We start from the raw sequence: 25,380 nt of genomic DNA on the forward strand, positions 1-25,380 counted from the left end.
GTTCAGCCTGACGCACCACTTCTTTCTTGTGTCGTTTGGCTCCTTGCCAGCTGATGTCAATTTGCAGGCAACCTGAGGGGATGTAACAGCAGCAGAGGGAGCACAAGCTTCTATCATTACAGCTTTACAGTCATCCGCTGATATGACATGCTCCCAGCTGAACACATGATGAAACAGGACAGGACAAAGAAAGTGTCTGTGCATGTGGTTGTAAGTGAGAACAAGAGAAAAGGATCATTTGTGTGAAAGACACCAGTGCCTGTTAAGTGTTCAAATTGTTTATATTAATGATACTATGATCCAGTCTAGCAAGAAAATCTTGTGGGTCACACAGCACACAGTCTTCAATATTATGTGTGCTTAAATCTGTATGTGAGTGCACGCATACGTGCGTGTGTGCGCGTGTGTGTATGTGCGCACGTGTCCATGTGTGTTACTAACTCAACCTAAAGGGAGGTCTCCAACTGTTTTATGGGACACTATCCATCATTACACACAACTCTCCCAGACTCCAAAGCACACAGCACTGAGCAGTTACTGGAGTATGCTTTATTATACGAGTGTTAATGTGCTACATTTATGAGTTGGTCAGGCCCTGGACTGTAAATCTAGCACCTTTTACTACCTGGCTAACATATTAGGATATTATCACTGTGAGAATATCCCCAATAACAGCTAGGATAATGTTTGGAGTTTTAGTAATATGAATATGAGTAAAATATATAGGCAGATAATAAAGCACAATAAAATAAAAGTTATGCAGCATTAAAGTCAGCGATATGGACATATCTTCCAATGCAAATGGAAATGTCTCATCAGAGAGTGTTTGTACAGTGAGCAAGTGACACATTAATGGCACAGTCATTGCCCCCATTTTTACATTAATCATTCCAATCGTTTTGACTTATGAATTATGATCCATTACATCTCCCTCTACCTTTTTCACCCATTACCCACCAGTTAGTCATGAGAAACATGAGAAGAAGAAGAACGAGTGCTAATCAAGGCTTAGCCTGTAGCTCCACAGAATCCATCTGAAAATGTCAAAGCTTTACTAAAAGATGAATATCATCCTTTTTAGTCACCAACAAAAGAAATATCATCTACAATGTAAAACTGTCAAAACCAAATAAAGGTTTCTGCTAAGATGAAATCAGGCAGCCGTCAGGCACGTTGACCCTTTGGACAGCTTACACTTGCACAGCTGCCTGGGAATTGGCACTGAGAAGAGAGGGTTCAGATGGTAACATGGCACAGTTTGGTTTTTGAGTTGGTTAAAAATCTCTGATTAGCACTGCAAACCTTAGTATCTTTAGTGGTCACGGATTATCCAGGAAACCACATTTAATTTTAAACCCATTCTTTAAAAACTAAACCAAAAAGAAAGTATGAAATGCATTTTTATGTTTGACCATCTGGCTCTGCATCCCAGTAAGCATTGATGGAACTTGCAAGAGAGATACTCACTCTCACTCACACATTTCCTACCGCTTATCCGAACTACCTCGGGTCACAGGGAGCCTGTGCCTATCTCAGGCATCATCGGGTATCAAGGCAGGATACACCCTGGACGGAGTGCCAACCCATCACAGGGCACACACACACACGCTCATTCACTCACGCAATCACACACTACGGACAATTTTTCCAGAGATGCCAATCAACCTACAGTACCATGCATGTCTTTGGACCGGAGGAGGAAACCGGAGTACCCGGAGGAAACCCCCGAGGCACGGGAAGAACATGCAAACTCCACACACACAAGGTGGAGGCGGGAATCAAACCCCCAAACCTGGAGGTGTGAGGCGAACGTGCTAACCACTAAGCCACCGTGCCCCCTGCAAGAGAGATAGATTCCAAGAAATGCAAGGAGAGTTAATTAAAAAGAGATAAGTTTAGGTCTTACTAATTTTCAAGTCAGCACAGATTTGGACAAATGACTATCCAGTCTTTGATTTAAATGGAGAGGAGAATAGTATTGATTTCAGATGAGTTAGGTATTGTCAATCATAATGCACACTGTAAACAGACACTCACTCATCAGTTCATGAGTGGACCATATTGACATTACATAAACTACATAAATAAAGGCTTTAAAGATATAGACCTTAACCATAGAGGTCACACATGAATGCTAATCTATATGCAATACTCAAGCAAAGCATTTTTACTTACACTTCCATACTTGTCAAATGAGTCAGTTTTGCATGGCAGGTGAGTGTTTTGCATGAGTGAATGTTTGGTATGTGGCAGATTGTATATGATAATGTACATTAACGCATTGTTGGTATCTGTCTGTTTTCATCATGTAGTGTGTTTCCACTTCCTCTTGTTTAGTATGTGCAGCTGTGTCCATCTTTTTATGTGATCTCATGTAAATGTTGGTGCTTGTGTGTGCACAGAAATGCTCTGCAAACACTATTCATGCAATTTATACACACACACACATACACACACACACACAGACACACACACAGACACACACACACACTTTTGCACTTTTTATTCACAGTCACCAATCGTATTTTTTTGATAAGAGTCAGGGCTGTTTTACATCACACTAATTTTAGCTCAACTGGGTCAGTAAAGTCATTCCTCTTTTCAGTGCCTCTGCTCCACTCAGAAAAAGAGAGAGAGAGAGTGAGAGAGTGAGAGCGAGAGAGAGAGAGAGAGAGAGAGAGAGTGAGAGAGAGAGAGAGAGAGAGAGAGAGAGAGAACGAGAGAGAGAGAGAGAGAGAGAGAGAGAGAGAGAGAGCTATTTTGCAACTACTCATCTGGGACTGTTTTGTAGAATGATTTTTGCCTCTGTATCAAGCTCATACAAGCCGCATACATGACAGTCTTTAAATCCAGAACGGCCGTCCTCATTCTATCTCCTCCTTTCCAGAGGAGGACATGGTTCCTTCTCGTTCAGTGCTCTCTTCTTCTCACTCCTTATCTTCTTGCTTCTATCCCTCATTTTTGTCTTTCTCCCTCCCTCTCAGCAGTCATTTTAACGATGATCTTTAACCTCCAGCCTGTGAGAGCCAGACACGAGAAGTACTTTGTCATTCTTTCTCTTCGTTTACATTTCTTCATCTTCTGCAATCTATCTCTCTCTGACTCTGCAATTCATCTCTCTTGCTCTACTCTCTCTCTCTCTGTCGCTCATTAAGAGTAAAGAAAGACCAAAGTAACCTTTTATCATCAACCAGGCAGTGTTCAGTACTAGTATCTATTTCTAGTTCCTACCAAACCCCTCAGTGTAAATAAGTAAAGAAAGCAACTTACTGTAGTTACTTACTTTCATTCCCCTGTGGGCTCATTAAGTAACCTTTAAATCTTCACTGTATAGTTCAAACTGTTTTGTTCTATAGATATAAGCACAAAGCTTTTTGTTCCATTTTGTTTTTCATTGTCATTTGTTTGTCAATGGCACAAATCCTCACTAAAGTACCTAATTTGTTTAAGAATACATTGCTAAATTCTTGTCAAATATACTGACAGGCTAATTAAAAAAACAATTCAGGCAAAAAATGGAATTCACAAATATTCCCTTTAAAACAAATGTAGTTATTCAACCAAGGAATATTTTATGAGTAAAGTGTGCCTTTTTAGTTACTTTTACTTTATGAACCTTAAAGTTGATAATAAGTAAGGGAGACTTACAGCTACTATAGTTCTATTCTTACAGTACTATAGCCAAACTATTTCTAACATAAATCACCAACTGTAATCTTAAAAAGACTTGCTTATCAGGTTTCTAACACTGCATGACACACTAATGTTTGTAACAATGTACAAAAGTATGCTACATGGCTAAAAAAAATAGAAGCAGCCCCCATCATGAAGCTGGTTTCACCTTCTTTCACACTTAGCATATAGTGTAGATCTAGGCAGGAAGAGGAGTTTGATATATAATGTTTGTTGTGTGACAGATGGTAAATGTTAATGTTCACTAATGTACTTTCGAGGTCTGTAGCATGTTTCCACCCCTACCACCATTTCACCCGCAGACTGTCTACTGTTTGCATGTATGCTTGTCATTTTAGTAGAGCATATTTACATGTGGGTATTTTTGTGCACATTGTCTGCATGTGCAACACTAGCCACTAGCAGCTAATAGTCACGTCTGCTCTGCAGCTGATATCCACTTCCTCTTCTCTTCATATATTTTGTGGTTAATATTATTTAGTAAAAATATGTCTTCCAAACCAAGTTATGGATAGAGTGTTATTTCGATTTGCAGTTTGCCCCAAAAGCTTCTATTTCTTGCTAGCATAATAGGTTCAAAAAAAATTTTGGACAGGAAATAAACGCTTGTTCATGAGCTTCATTTACACCAAGAGGAAAACTGTTCACATTTTATTTTTAGACGAACGTCTCCTTCAGACTTTGATTGCAATTGTTCATGAAGCATGTGGGAAATTGTTCACATTCTCTAAAAGAGGAAGTGCTTGTGGAAGTTTCCTGTGTCCAAATTCATGCTACATAAATGGCTTTAACAAAAACCTACAAATAAATAAATTGATAACCATTTTTATTCAAATTTTGTGGATGACACCTGTTACCCTTTTGAAAATTTGATCAGAGGCTTACATCCCTCTTTAGAAATAAAGACCAAATACTGGTAAGTTGCCAAACATATTATATCACAATTGAATTTTTTTTTATTAACCCTTACATTCAGTTCACTTAAAAAAGGCTTAGGTTACAGTAAACAAATGAATGCACTACAGTCATTAGCCCATCTCTCCCATTGGTACAATGGCTTCTGGGCTGTTGTACAGTCTCTATGACTACAAGCAGCGAAAATAAATAAGAGAAACCTTGCGTAGTGTGTAGCTATTTAATTGCAACAACGACAGTAGCACCAAATGATTACAAAAACTTTACAATTCAATGTCCATGAACTTACATTTTAATAATAATTATTATACTACTAAACCAAAGAAGCAATAGTATCCGATTGGTATTTGAAAAGTTGATCTTGAGCCCAGATATACTGACAAATTACAAGCTTTGACAAACAACTGTGAAGCTACATGCCATGTTTGGTTGCCGTAGTGAGTACATGCAGAGTATATTTAAACCATTCCAGTACATACAGATTGATGGACACTTTGGAACAGTCTTTAAATATTTAGCAGCCATGGGTCTATATGTCTTTACAGGGAGCCTGTTAGAAGGACAATGAAATTCAATCAAAACTGCAATCAAAATCCCACAGGCTGATTAAATGGGCTGTTATAATGACAACCTCGCTTTATAATAATGTCGCCTACAATATCATGACCACATTGTGATATGATCATAACTCTACAAACATCAGAGTTCAACACCTTTCAGATAGGGTTTAGAGAAGGTCTTAGATCATATTTGGATCCAAGAGAATCTAATGATGTTGCTGGTAAAATGTAGAAGAGCTTATCATTTCATTTCAAGTTTATTATTTAATGATAGTCCTTTCAGGTCATTCTGACCTTAATACAGTTGTGAATATAATTGTTGTGTGTTGTTTATTCTTTAATTAATTCAAACTAAATTCAGAACCACTCCTGGTAAACTGGGTATGAGTTGGGACTTCTCCTGGTATGAGCTGGGACTTCTACCTGTGAATGGTACACTAGTCAATCACAATTCACTATGTAGACATACTCACACACTCCATCACAATGCTGGTTGCTGGAAGGAAACCCAAGGATCCGGAGGAAACCTACATGGACACAAGGAGAACATGTGAAACTCTGCACACAGAATAAATAGAGTAATTTTTTTAAAGAAACAATTACAAATATTTCATCTTTGTTACAAGTACATAGATATTGGCCCACTTTTTACCAAGAGAATTTCAGTGATTTGTTTTCCTCCCACAAAAAATCCTGCTGAAATGTCAGAGAAATTGTTTTAATTACAGTGCTGATTACAGATTACATTGAGAATTGGAGCAGATAATAAGTGCTCTGCCAGTCATGCCTTCACCAGGAGAGCAATGACAATATTATTAAACAATCCTCTCTCATTTAGAATTGTGAAGCAAGCCATCTCAAACACTAGAGCCAGAGAGTCTGACAGATTTAGTCATATCCTGTGTAGCTCTTTATCACATTAGATAGTGACACAATGCAAAATAATCACAAATTATACTTACAGCAGATATCAACCATATTATTTGATATTTACTATATTTACTCCTACTGGGAAAACAGATGGAGGCATGTCTTTAGACTCACCCACACTAGACATGCAATTATTACAGCCTGTAAATGTAGAACCCTTTACAAATGAGATTGTGTCTGAGTGGGTCGTATTGCTCCCAACTCTCAGCAATCGCCACAAAATGTAACTAAAGCTCCACGAAAAAAAGATTGCTATTATAGCAAAAGCCCATTTCACACCCCACAGAGAGTTCCTCTGTCCAGCCAGCACATAAAGCTAAGCTAAAAGGCCTACATTAAACACAGACCTAAAGGAGAAAAAAATAACGGAAGAGGGTTTCCTTCCGTTTCCAAACCCACTGCGGGAAAAACATGAAGCTTGCAGCAGCCTCTTGACTGATGACGCCAAGCTAAATCACACCACTTCCTGTCACGGCCCTGGCTGCGATGCCGGGGTCGTGAATTATTATGATGCATTATTAAACTCTAGCTCTACATGACATCACGTTGTCTGCCAAATTACGCCTGAGTGATTGTTTTATCTCGTTAATTAATCTTGGTAATTCATATGTCGGGACTCTGTTTTTGAGCCATGCTGAATCTGTAAGTGCTGTTACACACAGATGCTGGGTTATCCAGACTTTTGCATTTGGGTGCTGCAGTCGTTTTGATAAATTATGGGGTCTGGTGTTTTACAGTTCCCAAGTTTAAGATCTATTATTTTACTCCACCAGTTAAAGGCAACAGATGGGCTGTCTTGAGTGCTAGTATTGTTATAACTGTGTGTGATGTGTATATATGTGTGTTTGTGTGTGTCAAACTCTCCATCAGGAGTCATATTTGTGCTTTGCTTTCATGGAGCTGTTATTGTAATCTGATATGGCAGAGGATTCATTGCCAGTTCATGGCCTTGGCTAAAGGAACTTAGCACACTGCACTGTCCCCTAATGGACAGTAAGTGTAACAGCAACACAAATCTCCCATCCCCCTTCTGGCTCTCTGTATAGGTACCTAGCATGAGCTTTGAGTGATCATACAGAGTGCTTATCTATGTATAATACACACTGTATCTTTAATAATCAAATACAATGATGCACACTTCAGCTCATGCAAAATTTAATGCATTAAAAAAATTTTCACTTTTCTACTCCTTGCATTAACAACCAAAACCCACAGTCTTATGTACACAGTCTGGTGTTACTTTTACACAGTCAGTCCTACACACCATTGGCAGTTTCGCTAAAAATATTTAGAACTCAATCACATGCTGTATTTTTCACTCTTGTCCATCATATTTTCAGTTTCTCATTAAACATTTCTGTATTCATTCATTTTGAGAGACTAATGCTCGCACCAACTCTCCTGCCCAGAACATGGGCTGCATTTGCATGGCACAGCTGTTTTGCATGCTAGACTCATTAATCCTCATATGTAAAAGAAATAAGGTACAAACATTTTACACAGTGAGACTTTTTAAGAACCACACTTTTTAGTAGGTATGCCATCCATGTGTCGTATTTCTCACTGCATTGTAAAATATAGTAGATGTGCATGGAGATGTCAGAGAAACTGGGTCACCTATGATTGGGGCATGCGTGTGCTGGAGAAGAAATACACACTCAGTTTTTTCATATTCAGCTATAAAAAATTCAGGTAGTATATCTGCTAGATTTACAGATACACTTTTTTCTGTGAAATGGTCAATGATTTCACAGTAAGTGCTTTAAATCACACTTCTGGGGCCAAACATTACATTACAAATACACAAGTAGTAGTAAATCAATAATTAACAGATAATAAAAACTAGATTTTTATTTAGGCCATATGGCAGATGTCCGTATCCAGAGCTAATGAAGTGCTTTTGAAGTCTCTATCAGTGAAAATGTCAATGCTGGTGCACTAGGTCATGGACTAAGAAGATCATCAGGATAAAACTCTTTGGGAGGAAACAGAGCAAGAAAAGCACAAATACTACTTTTAGTTTATTTTTTGAGATATTTTTGATAGAGTTAAAAAAGTTTTTAACTTTAATCTCAAGGCCAGTATTTTGTTGCACTCTTCGTGAGTTCAGAGTTACACTGGAGAGCACAAGTAAACCCGGTGACAATAGATTTTCATTACACAACAATAACAAGCACTGTACTGTATGTTTGATCCAGTTCATGAAAGAAGCACTGAAACAGAGTGAAGAGCGAGCTGAGGCACAAAGAATAGGGAAGAACAGTTTGGTCTTGAATATTGAAATTTTGTGGAAGAAAGTCTTTGTACAGCATTTTAGTTATTAGCTATGATTGCATGTTTATCTCACTGTACTGTGTTTACTGCACTGTATTGTATTTTGTGGAGTTTCACCAGGTGTGTATACTTTTAAAAATCTAGCTTTAGTCATCTTCTCCTTCAGTGGATTTAAGTTTTTATTAAATACCAAAAAAGCATTTACTAAATATTGAATATTTCAGTATTTACTTATTTCAACCCAACTACCACTGTTACTGAGAACAAAATGTATATTGTTCTGTGACACATTATATAAATTTCTTTCCATTTGTTCTCCAACATATCCTGTTTCCTGCCCTTGATTAGCTAGTAGTTCTCATTGGACAACAGTGTAAGCATGTTGGACATTGGAGTGGCAGAATATGGATGGATGTATACCTGACTATGATACAAAATCCTAAATACTGCCAAAATGCTAAGGCTACTGCAATGCTATACCATAGAATGCTACATAACATGACAAATAACATATTACATGCTTGTTTTATGCTACACTGCATCATTACACTCTAAACTAGCCTGAAGCAAGAGCACATTCAGCATTTAATAACTCATCAGAATGACAGAACGACTCGTTTGTAGTCGAGGTTGTTTAAGGAGAGTGGTAGTCATTAGCTACACTTACATCTTCTCAAGAAAATGTATACTATGTATACAAAAACGTATACTAACAAACCTTATTATCTTCAAATATTTTAGCTAAACACAATACTCAAATATAAGCAATACCATGGGCTTTATATGCAGACAGAACAGATTCTACTTAGAAAGAAATTTATTCAGAATTTTAGCATAATATTTTAAATAAAACCGTCTGGCATTGCCACCCCGGCACTAATTAATCCTTCAGTCAACACCAGCTCTGAATGTTAAACCTTTTACATCTGACCTACACACAATGGACATGCAAAAAATGGGTGCAAGCTTGTCACTCATAACGTGAAAAACACATACGGCTTTGACAACTTGCCCCAGCGAGTTCTGCAAGCAACCCTCCTATAAACAGGCCTTTGGCCGGCTTTGTGCCTCCCCGGTCATGCCTACAGGTTGCTGTTGACTTTTCGCCAAACCCAATCCCTGTATTTATCGAGGGCGTCTCGTTTGTTAGTGTTTTTCTATTTTACTTCAGAATCAGTCTTTTGCTTTCATCATGTGTCTTAATGAGTGGTTACAAGTGCTTGTTGACCTCCCTGAATGAGTCATGCCAAACCACACAGCCCTAAAAAAACCTATCCGAATAGATCTACAATCACTATCGTCCACCGCATTGTGTTGTATTTACTACCACTCAAAAGCCAGTTTAACTTTCCACAGATTGACTTGGATCACTTGTAGATACTACAGGTTTCTACATGAAAAGGTGTAGATGTAAAGATAAGCGTGTTATCTCTCATTTCCCCCCTGCAGACAGAGCAAAAAATGTTGAGCCCTAATTTATTTCACATTAGTTATCTTTATAATCCATCAGTCACTTACTTTCATAAATCCTTCAAGAGTTTCAAGGTGTTCAAACCTATTATTTATCTGATTTGCAGTTGCCGAGTGCGCTCATTAAACACTTAAACAAACGGTATTTTACAAATAAAGATATGCATCTAATTACAGGCCTGTCAGTCAGTGAAAGTGTAAGCCTTGGTGTTTGAGTTAACAGAATTGTACAGCAGGAATCACTGCTATCTCAGTCAGAACTGCTAATTCACCCTTGTCAGAAGCAACATGCTTTATGCCAGAATAATGAACCTTTATGATCAATTATGTACAATCAATGATCAAGTACACATATATTTTAGGTATTTGCACTACCACAAAATGTGTTATTCTATTTTTCTTTTTTTTTTTTCTTACTTCTCAGAGCATATTTCTGTTTTCGATTACAAAACCCTACAACATACTTGGCAGCATACTTATGCCCCTAGTGGAAAGCTTGAGAGACCAAGAATCCACAAAGCCTGTAAAAGTAAAAGCATTTCTACAAAAGTTTTAATTATGCATATCTGTAACAAGCAAAATGTGCTTAATTCAAATTCAGCCTGAAAATGTGCTTAATTCAAATTCAGCTTGAAGATTATTTCTATTCACATAAGAGAAATATTTGTAATGTTTCCACACATATTCAAGAGTAGACGTATGTTTACTCTATCTTAAATCCAAGTGGGTAATATTTCATACCTGCTCAGCTGCTTTTGATCAAATATAACACCTCATCATCTTTAGAACATCTAACAAAGCTCTGAGGATATCCTGCTGGACCACCCAACATCTGTCCATAGCTTGGATACATTTGACTAAGGTTTTCTCTTTCACTGCCTTTTCTTCTGTCCTTTTCATTTTGTCTCTCTTTTTCAAATCCGTAACATCCCTCAGGATGGTTACATGAGCATGCCTTGCTGAAATGTGGAAAAGCCTTGATGTTTTCATTTACGATTTTTTTTTTCTGAGAGCTTTCAGTGGGATCATACCCCAGGGAGGATGCAAGATTCCCAGCTTAGCATGCGCATGAGCCGCATCATTAATCATTAGCATTGGAGCATACTCATCCTCACTCCAGCTTTACACACAGTAGTCACTTTTTAATTCCCCAAGAAAGGTGACCCGGATTTATCTACCAGAGGGATGGACTGCCTCAATGGTGAAAAGAAAGCAAGAGAGGAGGGGGGAAGAGATGGAGTTTCTCAAAAAAATAAAAAAAATAAAAAAATATCATGGGAAAGACCTATTCTGGTCCCAAAGCTAAATATAACTCGCTGTCTCAGATTCTTGGTCTGCTTTTATCTTCCTCAAGAGTTTTAGTGGAACTTTGGGGCCATAACTTTTCACCAGGCTGACATGTATATTGCCAGGTTGGAAGATGTTCAAGTCACAGTCATGCCCACTAACCACAGATAGCAAAACAGCCTTAGGCCAGGGACTTTGGCAACGAAAAGCTTAAGTGGAAAAGGCGAATCTGATCTGCGGTCAGTTCTAAGTGCCTACGCAGTCCCTAAAGTGCTGTTACTATGTGTTCTGGCTGTCCCACACTGCCCCTTGAGGTCATTAAGCACACTTCATCACACTACATGCAATGCATACTGCAAACTTCATCCAGTATTAATACCAAATGTTATCATTTTGCTGAAACTGTTCTAACAAAAAATCCTTACAAATAGCCACCTTTTGATCTCTGATTTTATTTGATCTGATTGTGCTCTTGAGGTCCTGATATAATAAGAATGCTCATTGCTCTAACACATTGTACTCTAAACATAGCCAAGGGCCTGGATGTTCTCCAAGCCAAATGACAGATTTACTGCATATTGCTATAAACATTTGGGCCAAGGCAAGTTTTACCTCCATTTCATTCATAGCTATTAGGTTTACTGAAGTGATCCTAAATCATCAACCTGGCTGCTGTATCTAGGCTTTAATGCTAGATCTCCCATGCTGTTCAGCAGGATAATAAAATTCTTTATGGTGGTTTACTATTCTATAGACCTGTCCCAGGTTATGACTGATTTATTTATGGCTTTAGGAGGTAAAAATTAAGAAGCAAGCACATGTAAGCATAACAAAATAAAATTGCAATTTCTAAAATGTAAATTAAATGTAAATTAAAAAGCCAGTGTTTACATGCAGCTTCTTTAAATACACTCAAACTAATTTTCTACATATTTAATTAGCTTTAATGTATAAAGGGGCATGATTAAATCTCTCTTTTAGCTATTTCAAAAGCTCTCCTATAAAAAAAATCTAAATGTTGCATCATAATAAAAATGGCTAACCGATATTTTAAAACGCCATCCATTTATTCACTTTCTGAACCACTTATTCTACACAGAGTCACAGAGAACTTTGTACACATGGAGTGAAGTTGGGAGAAGCATTTTTATTTTTTGCGCACAGGTCCTTTTCTGTGACCTGCAATAATCTTTGCTTTATTTTTTAATTTACTGTTCAGCCTGAGATGATTGTCAACTTTGGTAATTTGTGGACAGTTATTTATGCAGAAAAGCCACAATTAATATCACAGTCAATAAGGAGTGAGATAACAGTTGAATAATGGGCAGAAAATGCTGATAATATCTCTCATGCTGTTTGTTTAAAATGTTTGTTTTAGAGATAGAAAAGGAAAAGCAAGGAAAATGGAGGAGGAAGGATTTTGCATATGGGTTTGTGGCCCCAGAGCTACAAAAATACAGAATAAACACTTAGAAGGCTATTAATACTTTACTGTAAATGGGTATTATGGAAGTAACTTTATGCCTGACATATTATTCTGCAAGTACACCTGTGGCTCACGCATACTTAATGCTATAAACACATCCATTTGTAAGCATTCGGGGCTTTCAGAAAGTGAACGGGAACAGCTTAAATTGTCTGAAAGGTTTTGTTTTCATAAAGAATACAAGGCCATTATCCAGTTAGATTTCAGAGGTAAGCAGGCCAATCGTTATATTTATCTAACATCCAGTCATAATTAGATATTTGTACTGCCCAGCTTTACCAATAAGAATAGGCATGCAGAATAAGCAGTAAGACATACAGAAACAGACACACACACACACTCACACACACACACACACACACACACACACACACACACACACACACACACACACACACACGCACACACACACACACACACTTATCTCACTTCGGCCAGGCTGCTGCTCAAAGACCCAAAAACACTATTAGAATTCAGCGTGCCCTTCTGTCCCCTGGCACACGTCCCTATTTAAGATTAAAAGGAGCTGAACCTAAAGCTCTTAATTAATGACAGTCATTACTTTAGACCACTGAAAAAATCACTCTAATTTGGGGGGGGGACCCTCTAGAAAGTTGAATGATGTCCTTAACACTGAATGACAAGGCAGAACATGGTTCCCGGAGCTTAAATGATGAAAGCACTCAAGAATAATAAAGATGAAGTTATATCACACAGATACATTCTCAATTGCTGTAAATAAAAAGGAGATGAACAAGCAAAATAGATCTTAGATTTTGTTTGGCAGTGAAAGTGATGCTCTGAATGATACCTTATCAGTGTAAATGAGTGAGTTAATCCTTTAAGCTTTGTTTTGTTGTAATGCACTTAAGATAATGTGACTTAACAGTAGTGCACTGAGGCTTGATTGTTTAAGGTTGAGGATTAAGCCTGGATTAACCAGCTTCATTTTTCTGACCTTACTCTTTCTTTAAACTCTGTGGTCAAGTGCTTCTCTCACACATATATGACGTCTTATAATAATAATAGTCTGATAAAGCCCTGTCAAATAAGCGTTCTCACTTAATATATAAAATAGTTAGATAAAACCGTTTTGGAACCATTTTGACTTAATCCAATAATTTAATCCAATAAAACAAGACAGTATTTTAATGCCTGGTGATCCAGTATGGATGAATTCACTGATGAAAACTGAAGCACTTTTGTAAGTTGCTCTGGATAAGGGTGTCTGCTAAATGCTCTAAATGGAAATGAAAATTTATTAAGCATACTTTGACACATTAACAGTTGTGTTTATAATATGATTTTTTTTTATTCTAATAAATGAAAGATGTAGAAACTTGTCCTGTAAGACTAAAACAACAATATTCCTGTTTCCTGGTTCACTCCTTGAAGTCAATGAAAGTGTTAAATCAGATGCCAGACTTGTTTACTGCACTGCCCCCCACTGGTCTTCTACAAGAACCTCAAGCACTTCAGACCACAGTAAAGGCATTTTGTCTGATAAATGGCCTGCAGAAGGGTTAATGAGCAGTGCTCCAGTAAGCGACCTACTGACATATTCATGGATGCTTTTAATTGATTAAAGGAATTTTCCTTTGTGTTTAATGTGCTTTTGCAGCACTTAAGTAAATAAACACACATAAGGTGAACATGTAAGCACATCTATTATATCCATGCAAAAATACATTTGACACACAAATTTGAAGTTTTGTGTTTGGCCTGTATCTCAGTGCCATGGAAATCAGAGTTTATTGATTTATCTTAACGGAACATTACAATTGTGCTTGCACATGTTGTTTGCAGAACATACAAAGTTTAGTGCATGTAATCCTGGTTTTGTTTTCTAGTACTATTCACATGAACAACAACAATTAAATCAGTTTGTGGGTCACTATGTGCCCAAGTCCTGTTAAAAATGTAAGAAATGACACTTGAAATGCATGTGTGGAGCATGTGATACTCTATCTTGACCAGAATAGGAAAGGTGTGTGTGTGTAGCCTGATGACTCAGAGCTCTGGAACTGGGTAGAATGGAGGAGTTTGAATAACCCCTTTGCTCTCCACTCAATGTCACTCCCTTATTTGCTTTCCTCTTTCTCTCTCTCCATCCTCTGTGTGGATCCTACTGAGCAAACATGCAAAACACACACAATCTTAGAAAAATCAACACACACAAATTTTAAGTGCATTGCACACAGGTGTGTACATACTCCAAGTAAAGGAAGCATCCACATTTGCACATGGACACAACCACACTCACTCACTCTTTCACACACACACACACACACACACACACACACACACACACACACACACACACACACACACACACACAGGTGCATAGCCGCAAATGAGAACAAAAGCAAGTGCACCAACAAAGAAGAGGACAGAGATTTGACCGTTCCCAGGTAAACAGTTAGCACAATGGCAAGGATTGTCTATGCATAAATTTGGGCTGCATTAAGTGTTAAAATCTACAGCAAGGTCATAATAAAAAGAACTACCTACCAACCCAAACATAATGAGTCTGGTGTTGTTTACAACAAATACTCAAGTTTAGAAGCCACTGCAGTTAATTACATCTAGCAAGAGGTTAATTTTCTATTTAAATAAGACACATGGATTAAATTCAGTTGAGCTGGGAAAGAGAAGAGTGTGTATCTGCTCTGTATACATGAATGTCAGCGAACATGAAAGTAAATCTAAAAAGGAGTGTCTCGGCTGTGATAGAAGCCTCTTAAATCACACTGAGCCAAATATAAACCAAACTTCAAACCTGGCTTTGCAGTGGGAGGCCTATGAAAGAATGTCATTGTCCTTGTTTCAGTTTTTACATGCTTTCTTCATTTCAACATGTTCTCGATCACTTACATAAAATGCCAACAGGCAAATTAAAAAAAACAAAGACGAAACCCAATGATAAAGCAAAGTATTCATCATAACAGCTAAGCTTCTCTTTCTCTCCCACTTCATTCCTTGCTTCATTCCTTCCCTCCCTACATTCCCCACTCATTTCTACATACGTTCATAAATGTCTGGGATTGAGGTTTATAGACTGGAAGCAAAACTTCACCTCTCAGAAACGAGCATGTTTGTTTTAAAAACATGCAATGTGCTCCCAGTGGCCAAAACTCTGAATGGTGTCATTGAAATCGCAGCTGAAGACAGCGACTGGGGCTTTTTATCGTGCTCACGCTCAAGACAGAAGGCTTGTTTATTCCAACGATTAATTTTAATTGCATAATTAATGCTGTTTACAACATGGCTGAGTGGGTTAAAAAAAATACAGCCTGGAGATGTAAATGAGCATGCTGAAAACCCTGAACTGAAAGCTTTGATGGATATTGACTAGCACAAGTTCACAACATGTAACATGTCTTGCCAACAAAAAAAGGCAAAAATTAAAAAAAGTTCTAAAAATAAACAAATAAAATAAATAAATATATCAGAGGAAAATGGGATGTTTATAAGTGCACTAAGACTAAAATGTGAAAATGTAGCTTAATTAGGAACACTAATCTTCTTGATTTCATTTTATTTTTTTTTCAACTCATTCCTCACATGCATTTATTCTACCATTTCTGCTTGTGTAGTTTTTTTTTAGCAAGGAGAAAAACACATAGGAATCAGTGTTGACTCTGACAGGGGAAAATAGCTCCCACAAGCTGCTGTCAGTTGCAGTTGGAGCTCAAATCCTTTCACGGACCTCACAAATGTCAACAAAACAAAAACTGGAAAGCAGCTGATTTGATCTTGGTCAACTCAGGTCAAGAAATCCATGTATTAGACCTCATGTTTATAATACTCTACTGTTTTTCTGGAACACAGTTACATTTCTGTCTTATTTCATCTGCAGATTCAGAAATCATTTCTCTGCTGGTTTAGCTGACTTCTGAAATCAGGAATTTGATGATCTGCTGCCCCTAGAGTCCAGCTGTGGTAAAAGCACCCTCAACCATTTTGAAGGTCCTTTTGTCCCCTTGTGTATGGCTTCACAGCACAGATATTTCACCTTATCCTTTTTTCAGTATAACAGGTCTTTGTTATATTGTGGATCCCTGACTTTATATATTACAAGATCTGCTTTTCTCCCTTTCTACACACACATCTATAAATAATACCCAGACACAAACATGTTTTATGTGTTTCCTACTTTACGCAGCATATCTCTAACCAAAAGTGTGGGTGATTATAAGCTGCATGCATATTAAAAATACATAACTCCATATATATCTTACTTTAAGTCATTGAGATCATAGCAATGTGGTTTATTCATATTCAAAATCTCACAATTTGCACCATTTTGTATAACTGTTTGATTCAACATAAATAGATGGACAAGCTAGAAAGGATTCAACCTTGTTCCAATTTAAATAAAGCTGATGGTTCAAACGAGGTCTCAATTTATCAGATCATATTAAAAGTCACTGCATGTAATTTGTTTAAATTTTACAAATTGCAAGCCATGTGGTATGCCAGATGGTAGGTCTATGAGGAATCCTTGTTCACTCTGTATGTGTATCTTTCTAGAATCTAAGTCCTAGCCATCTAAAGTGGAGAAGATTTGGTTTCTTCAGTACCTGAAGTGAAGTCAGCTCTCCTTTCTCCTGAGACTAAAGCCCTCAAGCTGTCAAACTGGCCCTGTCCATTCACACATGTATATACAGAGACACACACCTGGATCTATTTGTGACATGACTGATCCACCGAGTGTTTCAGGTAACTTTCCCACACCCTCTCTTTGTAGAGCACACACAGTTGTACACACACACGTGTACACACACACGTGTACACACACACAGAAGAGAGAGAGAGAGAGAGAGAGAGAGAGAGAGAGAGAGAGAGAGAGAGAGAGAGAGATTACTTTTTGATAGAGCTCTCTCTAGTGGCTCAAGAAATAAGAAACACCATCTCTCCTTTCCTTGGATACTTCTTGAAGCAGCATATTCCATACCTCAAGTCAGATAGTATTTACATTTTTAGAGTGACATGAATGACTGTACACTGAGTTTACACAGAAAAACAAACTAGAAGCCATTAAATACCTACAGATATTCTGATATCAAAAGTGGCTGACAATCAAAAGAGTCATGAACATGACATCAACATGACTGGGCTTCAAAAATGTTAGACATTTTACATGCTGAAAACTCGATGGAAGCTTGCACTGCACCAGTGACCCCTGCACTTATCATTCACATGCCCATTCTGCTCTCATGGCTCAGGGATCGCATGTCAGCGAAGAGCGCATTACTAGAGTTCTGCTGAGATCCGAACCCGCAATTAAGCTTTATTAGAGGCTAATCTAAGTAAATGTATCTAGAACATGAGCTAGGCTTCTGACATGCAAAGCTGGCAGACTGTGTCTTCAGCACTAGGAAAGCTGTCACTGTAGAAGTTACATAAATAAACAAGATGAAGCATGAGCTGATTTGTTTAACCGAGCAGGGAAAGGTTATTTTATTGTTTCTTTAATTAAATCTTTATATTTATATTTATATTTATAATGAAGCTGACTCTATGGATATACAGCAATATAATTTCTTAGCGCTGATATCAAATGACTAATCCTTGTACAATATTATATAATAACGGTATGTGCAGTATGTGATCTATCCTATCATTCATCTTTATATTACCCCTTATCATTTATGACCATTTAATCTTTAATTATTTGAACAAATGCAATTTTAATGAGCACAATTAATAATTTATTTTTGATTTTTTTTTAGGTCCCATTATAGTGCAGCCAAATACTGACAGAATGACACACACAAACAGAACAACACGGCAGGTGACAGTGGATACGAAGATGGAATTTAATCTTGAAACCCAAGAGACAGATTAAAAGCGAATACGTCCACCGCAAAAACAAGGTGTGACACAAAAGTACGAGAGTGTGAATAAGTGAACAATGTGTGCAGGGCTAAAACAGCCAGCTCATTCATTTCTCGGCTCTGCAGGAGAGATTGAAGTCAGCGTGACGGACAAGGCATTCCACTTAGGAGGAGAGTGACACATTGGCATGATGATGGTTGTCTGCTGTTTAGCCATCTATTCTAACAGAAGACTTTCACTCAAACTTGGCACCCTCAGAGCACAGGATAGTTCTTATAGGCATGTAAGTTATTGTTTTGTGAAAAAGAAAGGAAAATGGCTTGTAATCTTCCTGACCAAGCTTTAGGTCATGTTTATTAGCTGGATCCGGTTTACACTGTAACTCTCTTGTAGAGGAAGACTGGTGTACAAACTGCATTTTGTCTTCTCTAGTCTAAGACTAACATGTATCTTAAGCTAGCTGGTTTCAAGCTTTACAGTATCCATGTCTTCAACAACTTTAGGCTATATTCCCAACCATCATTCTACTATATCTGACAGCATCTTGTGTCATCTTGATATGGGAACTCTGCTTTGAGCTTTTTGACCATCGACCTCTGCCCTTCAGGATACTGATACACCTTTAACAGAAACTGCATATGGATGTCCCAAGGTCCAGGTGGGCACTCACAGGCCTTCAGGATAGGTGTGTCCACCGTTTCTATCTCACACATTATAACACCTGCCTCTGAAATCTATTGTTTTCACTTCCACTTCCTTTACATGGCTCACAGCCCTGCTTGGCACCTGGCCAGAATCATAAAACCACTAATTTCCCTAAACATCTTGTTTTAAAACATTTCCCACAAGCCATGTATAATAAACTTTTGATTTTCATGTGACTGATGAACTGTGTTCATGGCTAGTTAAAATGAGGTAAAAACAAGGCAGTAAGAGACAGCTTTAGAGGGAAAGCGCGATATCATCTATTATGCTTCATCATCCTCAATCGTGCTAATCAAAACATGACACTGGGAATTCACAACATAATAAGATTTATTTTGTCCTAAATATTAAATTTTCCTCTTTCAATGAATCACCACATAGCAGTTAAAAAAGCACATTAAACTTTACCATCCCTTGTCACTGAGGTGTTTTCCTCAAGAGTACACTTTCATAGGTTTAGTATGTATCTTTTATTTAGCTTTACTATAAAAGGTAACTACTCCAATGTTGTACCATTAAGGTACAGTATTTACAATATTCCATATGAATGATACATAATTAAAAGTACAAAAGTTACCAAGAATAATAGGTGGAGTAGCCCAAAGAGTGTTGGCTCTCAGAAAAATAATGTAGTGTAGAAAATTAAACTATCCTAAAAGAAAATAGAATCTTCTTTTGTAAAATGACACTCCAAATGTTTTCAATCTCATTAAAACTGCTACGACTGTTAAAGAGGTCAGAGCTCAACTTGAGTGCAGTTTGAACACACTGGCTGATGCAACATCAAAACATGCCAGCGAATAGTCACCAAACTCAACACCTCCACCTCCAACAATCTGTTTGAGCAGGGCCCAAGGTAACAAAGGTGCTTTGTGCTCAACTGTTTAACCTGTATACGCTGCTTGTTTGAATGAGTTTGTACGTGCGTGATGCACGTTAAAGGAAGGTGACATGGAGGAAACAAGGGTGGGTGTATTGATGCATGTGCACACGCATGTGAATTTCTGTGCTAGTTCAAAAGGAGTTCAGATTCCTCAAGTTGCCATTGGACCATCAGACTCAGCGTTGTTGAAGTGATAGCCCGCGAGGTGGGTTGTTAGCCAATCACAGTGCTTATCACATTTGCGTTGACGTCTGTTGCAAAGGCGGAGATGTAGCACCCCACCCCAGCCCCACCTCCAACAAACACACAGATACACAGGTTTGTTTTCCGCAGTGGTGGCCAACACCCAAACTATCCTTATACTGCCACCTGACGTCCGAGTCTTGCAACATATCCTTATTCCAGCTTTTTTCTCTCTCTTCCTCTCTCCCTCCCATCTCTTTCTCATTTCCCTCCTCCAAGTAAATTCAATCCAATTCACAAAAAAAAAGCATGCAGGAAAGATAGCATCATTAGGATGCCTACCGCCCCCAATCAAACACACTCTCTTCCACAAAGGGCAAACAAAGTTCAGAGTTCATTTGTTGTTCACCACCCTCAGCAAATGACTGATCCACTGTGTTTAACCCCCAACCCAAGGTGTCTCATTACAGCCTATACACAAGGAGACACAGAAGGGGTCGAGGAGGAAAAATCCCTCAAGTTAGAAATGAACAGAGAAACCTTAAATAGAATATGAATCTGACAACAAAACACGATAATGACTCCATCATGGGATCAGTTCTGTTCTGCTACACCCAATCCAACAATCCCATACAATGATAAGCACTGCTACAAGGTTAAAAATCTACCTTTTTTTCTAAAGTATGATCCAGGGGGCATGGTAAAGAGTTGCACAGAGATTGCGATGGTAAAGAGGTAGTGTGCTTGCATGCATGAATGTGAGTGCTGTTGACCTGGCTTTGATTGTCGAATGGTGACCTGGCCAGTTCAAGTTCAGTTCATCAGTTCATTCAAAAAATTCATTCAAAATTGTAACTGACACATCATACTTAAAAAAAAAATCATTCTGCAAAAAGGGACACTCGTAGCATCACATGCAATCATCCATTCTGCAAAATCTAAGTACTTACTAAAGACCCATCTTAAATATTAATAAGACTGATTATTTGCATGTTATTGTTAACTTTTGGAAACAAATGTACATAATATGAAATGTAATAACATAACATGCAATATTGTACATAATAAAACAAATATTATTGCTACTAAACATCTATTATTTAAGTGCACTAAACAATATTTTCACAAAAACTATTGTTTTAAATAAAATCTGAATGCTTAGCTCTCAACATTTTGTTCAATAAATAGATTTTAAATCAAATTACCCAACTCTGCTATAACAAAGAGCAGAAAAAAACACAAAACTAATCATCCAAAGAATGAAATTATTTTATCGCACCATTGAGAATGTGGTGACATATCGACTCATTTATGAGAAGATGAAAAGTTGGTGATGGAGAGAAAACGCAGTTCATGGGTTCACAAAATTTCATCCTGCACATCACTAATCCAGTACTCAGATTATATATACAGATACACTTTTTCAGTGCAGTGAGGCTATTATGATTAATGACAGCTAGGACATCAGTGTAAAGGTACAGCACACCTTATAACCAGCATGTGTGTGCTTTGTGCTGTCAATCCAAAGAAGCGACGGCCATTTTATCAGCCATAATAATGGTGCAGTAGCATCGGCTCCACCCAGCCGAGTGACACCAGATTTGTAACAGGCGACGGGAACAGATGGAGCCGCCATTGTGGCTCGGAGGCGAGGCCTGTAGCGCACGGCGCCGTATGCTAATGTGAACTCCAATTCACCTGCACCCCACCATCACTGACCTGACCATCACACTCACGCTGGGATTTAGACAACATGCCTCAGTATACAAGCACACACATGCCACTTATCACGCTGCAGGTGTGTGTTCATATATACTGTATGATATCGCTTATGTAAGATTACGATAAGGGATTACACACAGAGATCCCTGGTGTGTATCGGGAAATTTACCCATATATGAGGTATGAAGGATTGCAAAGGACTTGGAAGCTCTTCTCCTCACACAGACGCATTTCCTCAGAAACAAATGGAGGTTAAAACTGGAGGCAGTGTATTGGGATGACAAAAAGTCCGCTGGAGAAAAGAGATGGCTTTAAAAAAAAGCGTGCCAAATGTATAAATGGGGCTGTATGGTAGGGGGTACCTTCACACACTCCCTCCCACACATCACACATGTCAAAGGTAAACTACAGACATGCCAAGTGCACAATGGGCTTGAAGAGGACAACCAATTGGTTCGTTAGCCACTGGTGGATGTGAAAGAGAGATTGCTGTGTTGATTTGTTAACAGTGAATGTAGGATTCTGGGGTTTATGTTTTGGACTGTGTGACAGTCTGGCTGCATGTACAGGTTATTAAGCCAAGGTGTATTGTTTCCCCCAAGTGGTGACATTGGTGGACTGCTGTTTAGAAACACACTAAGCGTGAAAGGTAAGGTGAGGTTAGACCTTGCAGCAAATTGGGTTTATAATTCAAGTTCATAACTAACGACAAATCAGACTCACTTTTGTTTTGCTCATTATTATAGTTATGATAAAATTCATTGTATGAACCAGAACTGTCATGTCACGCAATAAACATACACAAAGAAATGGGGCTTTAATTATATATCATATAATAAATCAGTTTGTTCTTTAGACTGGTAATATGCTTCAACAGAGACGTTGAAAATGCGTGGTCCTACATTTTTGTATTGTTATACAAAGTGGTTGTTAATGATATCATACTATTCAGGTAAGATAGTTATAACATCTATTTACAGACACTAAAATTGCACTGCTAGTAATCTGGTTTGTGAGTATGATCTATGTGAAAAGCTGGAGCGGAGTGGGAAATACAGCTGGCCGCAGAGCAAGTTGTCCAGAGAACGGTAAAAAGAAGCCATTGCACAGCTCTCCATCATCACTAATATCACAAGGTAAGCCATGGGTGCTTTTGTCAATCCAGTATAACTGAAGTTTGCAACAGAATTTACAAATGTAGCTGCTGATAAATATAGCAAATTTCAATAAGATCAAATAAATTATATTCTACATGAACCCTTTAAGTATAATATGCATTGATAAGCAACTTTTTGATCCATAAGATTTATACCTTCTCAAGACTTATACCTTCTCAAGATGCTCACAATATGGTTATTCACAGTGAAACAGCAGCAGTTCAGAGATGGAATTTATCTGTGATTGTGGGAGAGTATGGAAATGGTCAGAAGATCAAACATTATAATATAGCAAGAACACATAAACTGATCAGATATAAAATGATACAAAAGAAATCTATAATAAAATTACATGCACAGAGATCAAATTCGCATAGTATCATCAATTAATTGTAATATATAATTGATATGCATACCTTCTGACTTTCCTGCTCTGGTTGCCATTTTTTTAAATATTAAATCACACAAAACTAATGGTCAGAAAAGTTCTATTACATTTTGATAAGAGTGAAGCCAGATACAAACACAGACATTATTCAGGATTAATCGCCTTCTCAAAAGCCCAATAGTATTGTCCATTTTCTGATCACTAGTTTTTCTTTTTAAAGATTTAACACGTCACTTCTCGAAATCAAGCCATCAATCCACAGTGTCATCTATAATCATTTAATGTAGTCAGTTTAGTGGTCATCATATCCTTTCACTGTATCACTGCTCAGTTAGTGCTTTTGAAAACCATAATCCTCTCCCATGTTGGGGAAAAAAATGGTGAATGGTGAATTACTGTACATGGAATGCATAATAGCCAGCAAGAGCATCTACAAGAAGTATAACTAGAAATAGCAAATATACAGTTTATACAGTGGCTTGAATGCACATACAATATGAGACAAATATTGTGTGACATTATGATTAAATTCTTTATTGTATCCTGTGTATTTTTTAAATTGAATCTAAACTGTAAAAGATGGTATAATAATAATAATAATAATAATAATAATAATAATAATAATAATAATAATAATAATAATAATAAGAATAAGAATAATAAGAAGAAGAAGAAGAAGAAGAAGAAGAAGAATAATAATAATAAGAATAAGAATAAGAATAATAAAAGCTCAAAAAATGTTGTACTTAATGTACAAACTGTGTTTAAAGATCTACACTTTCAGATTATTTCCTTTTTCTGCTTTTTATGACAGATGATTTGCCCTATTTCATGCATTTTCTGCTAAATGTCTACTTTCTGTCTTCCAATTGTACAATACTGGGTCAAATATCTACACTACCAAATAATTTTGTAAATTCAAAGATAAAGCATTTTATTATTATTTTTTTAAAGGCTTACTAACAAATCTAAATAATTGATGAAGATTAAATTATAATGATTTAATAGATGTTATAACTTATCAAACAATTTTGTATTGACACTCAATTTTATCTGCACAAATAATAATTTTACTAGATTACTGCCATATTAGTAATAATATTTATTTTATTATTTCTAAATTAATAGTTACATATGTCATGCAATAACATCTAATTATTTGCAATATTTGTAATTTATTTAAAAACCATGCTAATAATTTTTTTTTTACAAAAAATAAAATTGAAAAATAAGAACATTGTTTTGAAAATATTTAATTCATTAATAAAGGCATTGCATTAATAGCATAATGGAGAAGGGTTTTATTTAAAAAAAAAAAAGGAAAGAAATGAATTGTTTTGAATTATATTCACTCACTCACTCATTTTCTACCGCTTATCCGAACTACCTCGGGTCACGGGGACCAGGCGTCATCGGGCATCAAGGCAGGATACACCCTGGACGGAGTGCCAACCCATCGCAGGGCACACACACACTCTCATTCACTCACGCACTCACGCACTACAGACAATTTTCCAGAGATGCCAATCAACCTACCATGCATGTCTTTGGACCGGGGGAGGAAACCGGAGTGAATTTTATTCACTGAAATTAAAAAAAAAAAAAAGAATTACAGTAAGAATCCTGACGTAATTATTGTTTGTTGTGATTCAATGATTTTTGTCAGTATTTTTATATCTGACTTATTTTCGTTATTTGGGCACCATCCACTGTCCACCGAGACTTTAGTAAATGATGCAAGTCTCTGTAGTTTAATCAGGTCATACTGCATAGCTTTCAAATGTAATTTCCATGCAGTTAACAGCATCAAGTAAGAGCACTGGAGAACTAGTCCTGCTGCTGAACTCTTGACCAGGGTTATGACCTGACCTGTCTGACCTCTGGCT

At 37.3% G+C, this 25,380-nt stretch overlaps 1 long non-coding RNA gene across 1 annotated transcript; it reads right to left on the bottom strand.

Annotated features, from left to right (window-relative positions):
- Positions 1 to 2,827: 2,827 nt before the first annotated feature.
- On the bottom strand, positions 2,828 to 6,385 carry LOC132860680 (uncharacterized). The gene is made up of 4 exons (XR_009649874.1): positions 6,131 to 6,385; positions 5,521 to 5,695; positions 5,088 to 5,158; positions 2,828 to 3,017 (listed from the first exon to the last, which is right to left on the bottom strand). It is a non-coding gene; the product is annotated as an uncharacterized LOC132860680 (long non-coding RNA).
- Positions 6,386 to 25,380: the final 18,995 nt, after the last annotated feature.

This window comes from Tachysurus vachellii, chromosome 18, assembly GCF_030014155.1.
Source record: "Tachysurus vachellii isolate PV-2020 chromosome 18, HZAU_Pvac_v1, whole genome shotgun sequence".
NCBI classification, from domain to species: Eukaryota; Metazoa; Chordata; class Actinopteri; order Siluriformes; family Bagridae; genus Tachysurus; species Tachysurus vachellii.